The following is a 14,099-nucleotide window of genomic DNA, read 5'->3' as shown; positions in this document are numbered from 1 at the left end:
CCGCGCCACCTTGAGGGCCGCGCCACCTTGAGGGCCGCGCCACCTTGAGGGCCGCGCCACCTTGAGGGCCGCGCCATCTTGAGGGCCGCGCCATCTTGAGGGCCGCGCCATCTTAAGGACGCACGACGCAGGCTTGGCCCCGCCCCTCTCTCTCTAGGACCCAGAGCGTGAGCCAGCCCACAGCGTCCAGCCTGAGCCAGCCCACAGCATCAGGCCCTGCATCTACACCGCGATGTGGTCCCTCTTGGCATTCTGGGCCAAAGGCACCACCTGAGCAGAAATATCAGAGCTGCACATGTCTCTTCTGGAAAGAGAAAAACAGAAGAAAGGGCGAGAAAGCAAGTCCTCCTCTTCTGCCTCTGGCAGATGTCTTCTTTCCGTTGGCTCCACCTTCTCAGCCTGCGCGGGCAGCCACAGGTGTGTCACATGGCTCTGTCGTGTCCTCTGTGTTCAGTTTTGTGGTTCGGGGCACAGGCTCTGGAATATTAGGTATACCATTGACTATGTGTGTAACCTGGACAATTTACCTCACCCGTCTGTTTTCTCACCTGAAAAATGAGACTAGGGGGTAGGATCAACCTCTAAGGGTTGGGAGGTTTTCATGATGTAAAGGATTTGTCTCTGTGCCTAGGATAGAGTCAGCCCTGGGTGCTTTTTAGGGGTCAGATGACATCAATGTCCACACGACCCGGAATGAAGGGGGTCTGTCACTGGGCCGCCACTGCCTTCCCGGCTCCTCTAAGACCATCCCAAGCCCTGCGTATGCCAGGAGGCCTTTTCAGATTTCTCTCATCTCCCATCAGTTTCTCTTTCCAGAAACATCAGCTTAGTGATGAATTAAATAAATATCATGTCTAATTATTCTGAATTGATGTCAGTCTTGTCTCTGCATCTAAAACCCTGAACACCTATCAGGCAAGACCAGTGGGTTTTTTTCTCTCCCTGGCAGTGCAAAGCCCAGGCCCAGAGATATAGGAGTTCTGAGAAGGTTAGCAATTAGATGAGTAAACAGCTTGATAACTTTCATAGGAATGGAGTAAAGCCATCTGTATGTATGGATCTCATCTCTTGCTCCTGTGATCTGTAAGGCACAGCACATTCCTGAGGTCCTAAGCCAGACCTAGAAATCTGTCACGCGAAAGATCCATCATGTCTCATCCATGACCCAAAGAAGACAGAATTAGCATCACATGGACAAAGCACTCAGCAGCTTACGAAATGGCCTTAGCAATTCACTGATCAAGGAAGCGCCTGTTTTCATCTCTCCAGAGGGATGCCGAGGATCTGAGGGCTTGGCAGAACAACCCTCCCTCATGCTGCTGGTAAGGGGCAGTCCAGAGATCTCTGCCCAGCGCTGCTGGCCCTAAATCTTGAACTTTGCCCTCTCAACCAGCTGCCTCATAGGGAAGTCACACTAGCATCACTCCTACTTGGCCACAGTGGACTCCATAACCCCTCCCCCTTAACCAGGCAGGAGCTGCCAGGGGTGGCTTTGCTCATTGTATGTTTCCCTAAAGCCCACTCCACTGGAATATTTAAGAAAACCCAACATGATATGAAAAGAACATCCCTGTGACTGGCAGCAGGACATATTGCTGCCCAATCCCTCCCAGTCCCAGGGCTCACATCTCCTCCAGAACAGGCTTAGAGCAGACCCAGGGGAGGGGAGGTGCGCCCGGAAGGTGGTCCCCCATCACAGCCATTAACCCAAAAAATGAGCCTCTGCTCCACTGTATAGATGCTACAGGGATGCTCCATGCTGATCCCATGGAACACCATCCACCTTCCATAGAGAAGGAGATTCAGGAAGACAGTGTGGGCTTGGGCTTTGGAAAGAGAATGACCAGGTTGCAGTTCTTTCTCTGCTACTCTACAAGCTGTTAAACTTTGGGCAGGTTACTCAATATCTTTGCTCTTAAGTTTCCTTCTGGCTGGAAGAGGGGGCTACCATACTTCTGTTTCAGGTTATTTTGGGGGATTTTCAAAGCAGGCATTTGGAAAGCACTGAACACAAAGTGAGTGTTTAATGACTGATGGGTACCAGCTCTTCCACCCACGAGCTAAGCTACCTTCAGCAAATTACCTAATTCATCCAGGCCTCAGATTTCCCTGATGGCTCAGTGGTAGAGAATCTGCCTGCCAGTGCAAGAGACGCTGGTTTGATCCCTGGGTCAGGAAGATCCCCTGGAGAAGGAAATGGCAACCCACTCCAATATTCTTGCCTGGAGAATCCCATGGACAGAGGAGCCTGGCGGGCTACAGACCACTGGGTGGCTGATAGTTGGACACGACTTAGTGACTAAACAACAACAACGACAATCTGGACATCAGGGATTTTAGTCTGTAAAATTGTGATTTGATGAAAAAAAGGAAAGAAAACACCTCCTTCACAAGGCTGCCAGAAGAACAAGATAAGAACATCCATGCAAAGCTCTTAACTGAGTGCCTGGTGCAACATAAGTGGTCAATTTCAGATGTGTATTGCCATCCTCAGGGACAGAGAACTGGACAATAACAGAGCTATAGCTCTGGGCAAGGTCTTCTGGGGCTAAGCCAACATACTCTGGGCAAGGGAGAAAATGGTGATGAAAAAAAGAAATTGTCAGTGGTGGCTTCCCTGACACAGGCAAGAATAAATCATTCCAAATATGGCAGTTTTTGTGTGCCTGAAACAAGAGATCAGTGTTATACCTTTTCCGGGTGGACAGGTAAGACAGAGTGAGAGGGCATAGGTCCCAAAGGTGGACATGACCTCACTTCAGCACCAGGGTATTTCCAGGTGACACCTTGCTCGTCAAGACTCACCCCATAACTAGGTCTTATTTCCCAGAGCCTGGGAAGGAAGCTGGCAACTTCTCCCAATCCAAGCGCCTCATCTCGTCTTCCTTCATCACGGCAGCTCTTCTTTTCCAGAGAAGCCCAGGGCAGGATCTGGGCTCCCTCCCACCCATCCTCTTCTGGGAATTCTTACGATGCCTGGGAGAAGGCGTCTGCCCCGAATGCATGGGTCAGAGGAGTGATTCAGAGTCAGCTGCTGGTTCACAGACGCGGCTCTGTGGTCTGGCTGTGGAGTCCAGCCTGCTAAGCGCATCTGGACAGTATCAGAATCACAAAAGGAGGAGATCTGGGAAGGGCTCAGGGCCAGCAGACACTCCCAAAGGAAGGAATATGTGGGGAACCAGCTGGGGAAAGGGGATGATCTTCAAAATGAATAATTTTATATTATATTTTTTTCCACGTCTCTGCACAGCTAGAGAAGATAGTGCTGTTGTTTAGTCGTGTCCGATTCTTTGGGACCCCATGGACTGCAGCCCACCAGGCTCCTCAGTCCATGGGATTCTCCAGGCAAGAACACTGAAGTGGGTTGCCATTTCCTTCTCCAGGGGGTCTTCCCAGACCAGGGATCAAACCCATGTCTCCTGCCTTGGCAGGCGGATTCTTTATCACTGAGCTACCTGGGAAGCACAGAGAAGATAGAGGGGTAAGCTGTCAAGTCAAAGGAAATTTCTAAGCAGAGGGTTTTCTGTAGGTCACGACGAGAACAGTGCCATCATGCACCATCATCAGAGAAGCCATAAACGGCTGGTGCCTTGAGCTGTCATTTCTGCGAGTGGTTTTTATAAGCCACTGTGTGCGTCTCACTGCCCTCCTGACTCAGGTTCAGGCTCAGGAGAAATAACATCCTCCTCATTGTCGCCTCTCAGTTCATTAAAATCTGTATTTCATATATGAAGTTTGTTATCTCACCTGAGAGAGGCAAGGGCTATAAAAGCATCTGAGGAATATAACGACACCGCAGAATGTTAACAATAAATAGCTTGTAGAAGCACAAAAAAGAGATTATCTGATAAAGTTGATGCCTATAACTCAAAAACAAATAACCAAAGTCAGTGAGCTTATAAAGAACGCCGCCTCTCAGGGCACAGAAGGGCGGCCCCCAACATCTCATCTAGCTAATGCACAGAGGTCTCCCCCCACTACCCACCACCACGCTAGTTCAGAGCCCTGCTCTTACCTCCCTGGACCTCCCTGTAGCCACTCTTCAAAGCGCTTTGTGTCTTTACAATTATTTAAAGTCTTTTTCTTTCCCCGTGCCCCTACCTCCCCAAGCAGAGACCTTGTCTGTTTTCTTGACTGCTGTATTTCCAGGGCTTAGCGTGTTGCCTGGTGCACAGTAGGGGCTCCATAAATATTTGATGGCCAATAAGACCTCTCGTTCTGAATCCTTTTAGGCAGGACTAATAGGCTTCCCTGATGACTCAGCGGGTGAAGAATCTGCCTGCAGTGCAGGAGACACAGGAGACGTGGGTTCGATTCCTGGGTCAAGAAGATACCCCGGAGGAGGAAATGGCAACCCACTCCAGTATCCTTGCCTGGAGAATCTCTTGGACAGAGAAGCCTGGCGGGCTACAGTCCATGGGGTGGCAAAGAGTCAGACACAACTGAGCGACTAAGCACACAGAGCAGACAAATGTTCGTAGCCACCTGCTTCCACGGTCCCTTTCTCAGCGGCCATGTGGATAGAGAAACCAGGGGGTTTCCCTTCCAATCCGTCAAGCCCAAGTTCTACCTCCTTTTAGCTCTGAAATCTCAGGCAAATTCCTCACTGCTGTCCCGGGACTCTGATTTGGCTTTCTTCACAGCACCATCACCATGCCCTGTTTGGCTTGTGAGTGTGTGCTCACTGTCTCCAGCCAGAAAACCAGCACCAAGGGGTCAGGGACTTTGCTTTGTTCCCTGCTAAACAGCGGTGGTCAACACATGCAGCGGCAGCCATCACAGACACTGACCACTCAGGGTGCTGGCCCCACGTGCTGTGCAGGTGCAAGCCGCCCACCGATCAAACCCGGCAGTACTCTGAGTCCTAGAACGGGGTTTGGAATGCAGTAGGTACCCAACAAAGGCATCAAATAAGTGGATGGATTGCAGTCACCCTGTCTATGAAACAGGATATTGTAGCTATCCGACGTGTATGGGGTCCTTTCTGCCCCCATGCAAGCCAGCTCTGGCCAACCAAGGAAGCAGCCAGACCCTCTCCTCTGACCCCCGGCATCTCTCCCACCACAGCAAATGTGACCTCTCTCAACAGGATCTCAAAGTGACAACATCAACTGTCTCCACCTCCTACTCTGCTGGACCTTGAGTATCAAGTCTGATCTGTTATTTCACCCTTTACATCCATTTCTCTCTCTTGCCATTGCTGCCAGTGGTAAAGAGCTGTATTCCTAGACAAGCATGCTCCAAGGACTCATGTGATTCCCATGGTTATTGTATACTAAACACTTGTGAAAAACATAAACCAAGCTCTTGCCCTGTCCACAGGTTGCTTACAGTCTAGCAATGGAAACAGACAGGTAAAGATACCATTACGTGGAGAACTCCTGAGAGAAGAGAATTTAAGAAATCAGAGAGTTGCAGTTGCTAGTAAACTTTAATAAAATTAACTTTTCAGGGACTTTCCTGGCGATCCAACGGTGAAGACTCTGCACTTCCAATGCAAGGGGCAAGGGTTTGATCCCTACTAGGGTAACTAAGATCCCACATGCCATGCAGCCAACATGTAAAATAATAAAATTAATAAAATTAACTTTTCAGATAGATGCACTTGATAAGCTCTAGGTTTTCTATCAGCAGGAACAATTCGGAGTCTGGTAGCTGCCTGGAACTTGCAGGACGGCAGCAATGATTCCAGGAAAGACCTGGCCAACAGAATCCTGAGTGATGAAAGGAACACACCATCCCCCCACCACCCACACCTCATCCCATCTGTCCTTGCCTCCCCTCCACACTTCCCTCCCCCCAAGGTGAGGACAGGCGCAGGGCAGAGAACAGAAGCCAGGCGCCAATCACGTTGTATGAACACACCTTGTCTTGAGACAGTCAATTGGGAGATTTTGCTCTTTACGTCTCCGAAGTAGCACACCCACCCTCTCGGTCCCCTGTGCCCCTCACCCACACATATCCATGCACACACATGAGCATATGCCCAACTCTGAAGTGGCAAGGAACAATGCAGGGTGTTAACCTCCAACTCCAGCAGGATGGTGTGGAAGATCACCAAGGCAGGGAGCAAAGATCAACTCAAGGACCAGCCCAGGGAGCCAGGAGCCAAGAAACAGGAAGTGGGAGTGGTTCGCAGTTCAAAGGATGGGCTCAGGTTGTTGCCTAAGAACCGGTCCTGTGGTCTGACGTGGGTTCCCTGCTCACCGCCACCGGCCCTGTCCCAACGTAACAGCAGTAGTAACTCAGTTCAGTCGCTCAGGCGCGTCCGACTCTTTGTGGCCCCATGGACTGCAGCACGCCAGGCCTCCCTGCCCACCACCAATGCCCAGATCCACCCAAACCCATGCCCACTGAGTCGGTGCTGCCATCCAACCATCTCAGCCTCTGCCCTCATCTTTCCCGGCATCAGGGTCTTTTCCAGTGAGTCAGCTCTTCACATCAGGTGGCCAAAGTATTGGAGTTTCAGCTTCAACATCAGTCCCTCCAGTGAACACCCAGGACTGATCTCCTTTAGGATGGACTGGTTGGATCTCCTTGCAGTCCAAGGGACTCTAAACACTCTTCTCCAACACCACAGTTCACAAGCATCAATTCTTCGGCACTCAGCCTTCTTTATAGTCCAACTCTCACATGCATACATGACTACTGGAAAAACCATAGCCTTGACTGGACGGACCTTTGTTGCCAAAGTAATGTCTCTGCTTTTTAGTATGCTTTCTAGGTTGGTCATAACTTTCCTTCCAAGGAGTAAGCGTCTTTTAATTTCATGGCTGCAGTCACCATCTACAGTGATTTTGGAGCCCCAAAAAATAAAGTCAGGCACTGTTTCCACTGTTTCCCCATCTATTTGCCATGAAGTGATGGGACCAGATGCCATGATCTTATTTTTCTGAGTGTTGAGCTTTAAGCCAGCTTAGTAGTAATAATTCAGGTTTGTTGAAAGCTGACTGTGTGTCAGGCACCATGAACCATTTAATGTAGGTCATTTAATTCTTATAATAATTCTGGGCCCAGTTTATGACTATTATTGCTCCACAGCCCTTGATGTAACCACTGTGTTGCACAGCCTCCCCCCGTGTAACGTTAATTACATGTAAGGTAATAGTGCCCCCAGGTTGAATCAAGAGATTTTAAAGAGTGAGGCAGAGAAGGCATTCAGTCCGTTTTATATAGTGTGACCAATAGTAGTGGTAATGGCTAAGACATGGCGGTCTTAGAAAGACCCAGAAAACAATAAAATTGCCAGACCAGAGAGACCAGCAGTTTTCTAAGCCAGTTTCCACATATACCACCTCTCTCAAATCTCCTGGTAGCCTCTTTCAAAGCGTTGGATACAAACTAAAATCAAGCCCATTTTAGAGATAAGCAAACGGAGCACCAGGAGGATAAGCAAACAGCCTAAGGAGATGCAGCCAATGAACGGTGGAGTCGCTACGAGTTAACTGTTGCCCTGCTTTATTCAGTTAGCACAATTCTACATCCTTTCCAGGCAGCAGTACTACCCATCAGGGCACCACAATTAATCCTGTTCTCCATGGCATTTCCTTCCTATTAATATGATGTTTGCTTGGCACCTCCTGTTGCCGGGCACTCCTATTTTCTCCATGTTTCATTATCATAAATATCCCTGCTATGAATTTTTTGCATGAAGTAATTTCTTCCTAATTGCTGGATCAAAGAGACTAGCAATTTCCTAAGCAGATCTGAGCCAATGCCCAAGGCCTGCAGTAAGAGTCCAGGTACCTGCCCCCCCACCATAGTAAACTCACGGAATGTTGCAGATGTATTTATTGTTACTCATGTAACATATTAGCACAAAAGGGGCATTGTTTTTCACCCATTTAAGTGCTAGTCAGACAATTCCTTTTTCCACACGATGTTTGTATTAGTCTTCTATGCTGATAAAAAATTTCCACACTCAGAGTGGCTTAAAAGTACACATGCATGTATTAAAATCCTGGCACAACACACCTGGGTCCTCTAGCCTGGGTATTTCACAGAGCTGAAGTCAGGATGTTGGGGGTAGGCATTGGCCAGCTGCGTTGTCATCGAGACCTGCGGGTCATCTTCTAAACTCATGGGCAGAATGTAGGTTCTTCCTGCTGTAGAATCGAGGTCCCCATTCTCTTGCTGGCAGTTGTCCAGGAATCAGTCTCAGCAACCAGAGAGCTCTTAGGTCCTTTCCCCCATTCTTAGAGCTAGCAGGGGAAAATATTCCTCCAATACCCATTCTGGAAGAGCCCAGGCCCTTTTAAGGGTTCCCCTAGCTAGGTAACGCCATCTTAAATAATTTCCCTTTTAATTAACACAAAATCAACTGACAATTGGGGTCATCACAGGAACTATATCTTATCATAGTCACAGATTCTGCTGAAACTCAAGGGACAGGGGTGACCTGAGTACCCATGGGTGGTGAGGGGGTGGGGGGTGTAGGAATCTCCAGGGCTGTATTAGTTACCTCTGGCTGCTGAAACAAATTACCACAAACTTAGTGGATGGAGGAGCCTGGTAGGCTGCAGTCCATGGGATCGCTAAGAATCGGACACAACTGAGCGACTTCCCTTTCCCTTTTCACTTTCATGCATTGGAGAAAGAAATGGCAACCCACTCCAGTGTTCTTGCCTGGAGAATCCCAGGGACGGGGGAGCCTGGTGGGCCGCCGTCTATGGGGTCACACAGAGTCGGACACGACTGAAGCGACTTAGCAGCAGCAGCAGCAGTGGCTTAAAACAACATACGTTTCATATCTTTCTGGTCTGGAGGTCACAAGCCTGAAATGGGTCAGCAGGGCTGCACGCCATCTGGAGGCTCTGGGAGAACAGCTGTTCCCCTGCTTTTTCTAGCTTCTGGAGTCTACCTGCACCCCTTGATTAACTGCCCCTTCCTCCACCTGCAGAGCCAGCAGGTACCATCTTCCAGCTCTGCTTCCATCATCACGTCTCCTTTTCTGACCCTGCTTAAGTAACACTGGACCTCCCTGGGGAATCCAAGCTCATCTTCTCATCTCGAGATTATTAATTTAATTGCATCTCTAAAGCCCTTTTGCCATTTAAGGTAGCGTATTCACAGGCGTCAGAGATTAGACTCTCTGTGGGAGTCGTTATTCTACTCACCCCAAAGATCATCCTCCAGTCTTGCCTACCACAGTGCTTTAGGGGTTGTTTTGTTTTTATTTAGATATAATTAATATAAACAACATTTTCTTTTCTGAATTTGCATTAGAGATCTACGTGTGATATCAGTTTGTAAGACTTCTATTTGTAGCATTGCTTAATATAGTTTGCATGAAAAATATACATGTATATATTGCATGGATTATTTCCATTTTTTTTTTTAATTTTTGGCCGCACTGCACAGCATGTGGGATCTTAGTTCCCTGATCAGGGCTTGAACCTGTGTCCCTGCATTGGAAGTGTGGAGTCTTAACCACTGGACCACCAGGGAAGTCCCACATGGATTACTTCATATCACTTATCTAAAGTCTGCTTTTTCACCGAGTTTCTTTCCTTTCTCTCTGATTTTTAAGAATTTTTTTTTCTCAATGAAACCTTGTCATCTCTCAATATTGTGTATTTGACAAAAGCCGTCTTGCCACTGACATTCTCCATTTCCTCAACTCACAGAAAGATACCTTCTCTCCAGACCCGGGAGAAATGTGCTGCTCGGCTCTCGTCCTGTGCGTATTTTTACTGTCTCTCAGTTGCAGTCTGGACCATTTGGAATGTTTTCAGGGTATAAAAGTGAAATATGACTCTGAAAAATCTCAATCACATTTCCTACTCTGGGCCTCCTTTCCACAGTGTGGTTTTGTTTCACATTTTTATTTTCTGTATTCTAACCGTGAGAAGCACTTACTCAAAGTATAGTCATTCCCATGGTCATTTCCCAAAGCACAAGTACTGAGTAACACCACTGAGTGATTTTCAGCTCACAATATGTTTTTTAACTTTTTTTACAGTTAAGTAAATCCACCACCATTACTCTTAAGCATTTCCCAGATCATCGTCTTCACTAACGTCGTCTGTGCATTCCCGCCCCTTTTTCTCCCACGTGGTTTTCACGACCATGTGGGAGAAATCCATGTTCATCGGATTCTCCTAAATATTTCATTAAATTATTATAATGCAGAAAGCAGAGTCACCTTTCTTACCGTTACGCCTTCTCAGCAACTGGAGAGATTAGCTTTCTATTTCTTCCTGTATTGTCATTCTATTAATGTTTCACAATTTTTCCTGAGCAAAACTCTTCTTTGGTAGATTAAACTTGTTCTCAAGCAAAGAGAACAAAGGTTTGAAGGTTTGAAGGTTTTCCATCATTATTACAATGAATTTGACATGGATGTCAAGCAATCATAATAGTAATAAAAATAATTGTTCAGTTCACTTATATCTATACCTCAGATTAATTTCTGTGTTTTTTCCAGTAGAGTAAATCTTCCACATTCATGATGGAACAGTCATGGTTTCAGTAAATTGCAAGAGACCCTGAAAGGCCATGATATGTAATAATTTATCATTTTACTGGGGTTCAAAATTGAGTCCCTCCCACTGCAAGGCTGCTGTGTAGACAAATTCATTCTGCTAAGGGGAGTATCCAGCCACCCAGCATAAGAGCAAAGCTGGATATCATACATCTTTCGCTTTCCCCCTCTTTCCCTTTTTGAGTCACCATGAATGTTTTCACATTAAAAGCTCTGGGAAATCTTAACAAATAAATAAATTTGCTTCATTTTGTTTAATTCAATGTTTCTCAAACTTATCTGAGAACAAGCATTTTTCTCATGGTGCACAGTGTACCATGAGACACTGGTTTGGGAAACAGTGGTTTAATACTTAGAGAATGACTATGGTTAAAAAAAATCATTTAAAAGATAATTATCCCCTTTAAACTTCACTTTTACAGGAGACATAGGCGAAGATGTTTCTAAGTGGGATTTTCCCAAAGGTTTGGAGACTTACCTTGCACAAGAATACGTTCAGATCACCAGCAAATGTGATTTTTCTCCTTTCTTCACTTCCCCTTTCTGTGTCATTTGTTTTCCTTGCCACATAACTAGTTCAGCAATGTTATACTCTGCAGTTTGTTTTATTTTGCTTTATTTATTCATTACACAAACACATCTGTATGCTTACTGTATGCTGCTCTGAGCGCTTTGCTAATAACCATGCGTGGAACCTAAACCAACCTCAAGAAATAGGTCCCATTCCAATTATTCCTTGTTTACAGCTCAGAAAGCTGTAGTTTCAAATGGTGACAAGCATTCTTGCCTAGATCTTATCTTCTAAGGAAACTGTCCCAAATATCTTCCTTCAGTCATATTATTGGTTCTACTATAAACATAAACACTTTATGTAAAGAAAGAAAACCTTTTTTGTTTTTAATATGCCTTTGCTGCTGCTGCTGCTAAGTCGCTTAATATGCCTTTAGTCAACATTAAATATTGAAAGACACCGATTACCTTTCTTAGCTTCCATTGAGACAGTTATGTTTTCTACCATTTTTCAATGTTAATAAGGTTTTCTGCTCCTTTGCTTTACTTGTTTATACTGGGCCACTTGTTTCCACGCGTTGTTGTGTTTTGTGCAATAAGGTAAACATTTAATTTCTAAGTTAATAAGTGAATTGAATGAAAACTCCCTTCTTTAGGGAGGGAAGGTGATGCAAATTGTATTTTCCTCAGCCAACTTAGTGCGTAAACATCAATGCAGTGGGTACCCTGCTGCTCTGCAGTGGACACTGCAGAACATGGAAGATTCCAGACGAGCGTAATATGAGAAAGGACAGTGAAAAGGGGAGGAGATCATCTAGGGCCACATAGGAAAAACAATCATGTTCGATACATGCAATGGAGTATTACTCAGCCATAAAAAAGGAATGGATTTGAGGCAGTTGAAGTGAGGTGGGTGAGCCTAGAGCCTGTCATACAGAGTGAAGTAAGTCAGAAAGAGAAAAACAAAATATGGTATATTAATGCGTATATTTGGAATATAGAAAAATAGAACTGATGACCTATTTACAGAGAAGGAACGGAGATGCAGACACAGAGAATGGACTTGTGGACACAGGGGCTAAGGAGAGGGGGGGCCTAATTGAGAAAGTGGCATTGGCATCCATCATGTGTAAAACTGATGACTAGCAGGAAGCTGCTGCATAACACAGAGAGCCCAGCCTGGCACAGTGTGGCGCCCGAGAAGGGTGAAATGAGGGCAGGAGACTTCAGAGGGCGGGAGTCCTATATAATCATGACTGATTCACACTGTTGTTCGGCAGAGACCAACACAATAATTGCCTTACCAGCAATTATCCTCCAAATGAAAAAAAGACTCATGCTAGAAAAGATGGTGATTTTGAGAACTTTGTAAATCTATACAACTTGATACCTGTTTTCTACTATTCCATTTCAGTTTCCCCTAAAGATCTAAGAACTTATTGAAATACAAGAAGCCTGAGATCAACTGAGCTGACAGACAGGGCTGGCGATAGCTCTGTATTTATTTACTTTTGAGTTAGCCCTTATAAGGGCAGAACTTACATTTATCTTCAGTTCAGTTCAGTTCAGTCGCTCAGTCGTGTCCGACTCTTTGCGACCCCATGAATTGCAGCACACCAGGCCTCCCTGTCCATCACCAATTCCCGGAGTTCACTCAGACTCACGTCCATCAAGTCAGTGATGCCATCCAGCCATCTCATCCTCTGTCATCCCCTTCTCCTCCTGCCCCCAATCCCTCCCAGCATCAGAGTCTTTTCCAATGAGTCAACTCTTCACATGAGGTGGCCAAAGTACTGGAGTTTCAGCTTTAGCATCATTCCTTCCAAAGAAATCCCAGGGCTGATCTCCTTCAGAATGGACTGGTTGGATCTCCTTGCAGTCCAAGGGACTCTCAAGAGTCTTCTCCAACACCACAGTTCAAAACCATCAATTCTTTAGTGCTCAGCCTTCTTCACAGTCCAACTCTCACATCCATACATGACCACAGGAAAAAACATAGCCTTGACTAGACGAACCTCTGTTGGCAAAGTAATGTCCCTGCTTTTCAATATGCTATCTAGGTTGGTCATAACTTTCCTTCCAAGGAGTAAGCGTCTTTTAATTTCATGGCTGGAGCCACCATCTGCAGTGATTTTGGAGCCCAAAAAGATAAAGTCTGACACTGTTTCCACTGTTTCCCCATCTATTTCCCATGAAGTGATGGGACCGGATGCCATGATCTTTGTTGTCTGAATGTTGAGCTCTAAGCCACTTCTTCATGCTCCTTCCCACTGTGTAATCAAGGGCCCAGCAGATAGTGGTTGTTGTTCGTCATTCAGTTGTGTCCGACTCTTTGCGACCCCGTGAACTGTAGCCCACCAGGCTCCTCTGTCCATGGGATTTTCCAACCAAGAATACTGGAGTGGGTTGCCATTCCCTTCTCCAGGGGATCTTCCCGACCAAGGGATCAAACCTGGCTCTCCTGCATTGCAGGCAGATTCTTTACCAGCTGAGCCACCAGGGAAGCAGCACACAGTGAGTGCTCAATAACTAATAATTAAAAGAAGAAATGAGGCAGCTCTTTGACCAAACCAACAGCCAAACTTTTTTTTTAAATTCAGGGCAGCTAGCGACTTGCTCCATGGGTCAACAAGAAAAGAGGTGTTGCAAAGTCTTGACCCTCTCCTTAAGTCGGTCTGGGGTGGGAGTGAGCAGGAAGCTTGGAGAGATGCAAACGGGACAACAGAGCCTCTGGGCCTGGACAAAGAGCAAGAGCCACAAGGTTTTCCTGGCAACTTTCACTCCCCGAGAGACAGATCTGTCTCTACAACCCCAGGTACACGGCACCTGGAAAGGAGAGTCAGCCCTTTGCATTTCAGAGGGTCTCAAACCTCGTGAGGTCAGGAATGAGGGACAGTTAAGGGACCCAGAAAAGTTCCCACCGCCTACAATTATCCCTGACAAGCTCTGATCCAGTCTAGTCACCTGGTACCTAGTGACCAAAATACCTTCAGACCCAGGGAAACAGATGCTGTGTATGGACTGAATAGATACAGCCCATCAAGGGAGCAAGCCGGTCTCGCACACTTCTCTCTTTTTTCCGTCTTCATTCTTGTCTTTATTGCCT

Source organism: Bubalus bubalis, chromosome 16 (assembly GCF_019923935.1).
Source record: "Bubalus bubalis isolate 160015118507 breed Murrah chromosome 16, NDDB_SH_1, whole genome shotgun sequence".
NCBI classification, from domain to species: Eukaryota; Metazoa; Chordata; class Mammalia; order Artiodactyla; family Bovidae; genus Bubalus; species Bubalus bubalis.
Note: the sequence above shows the minus strand (reverse complement) of the source record.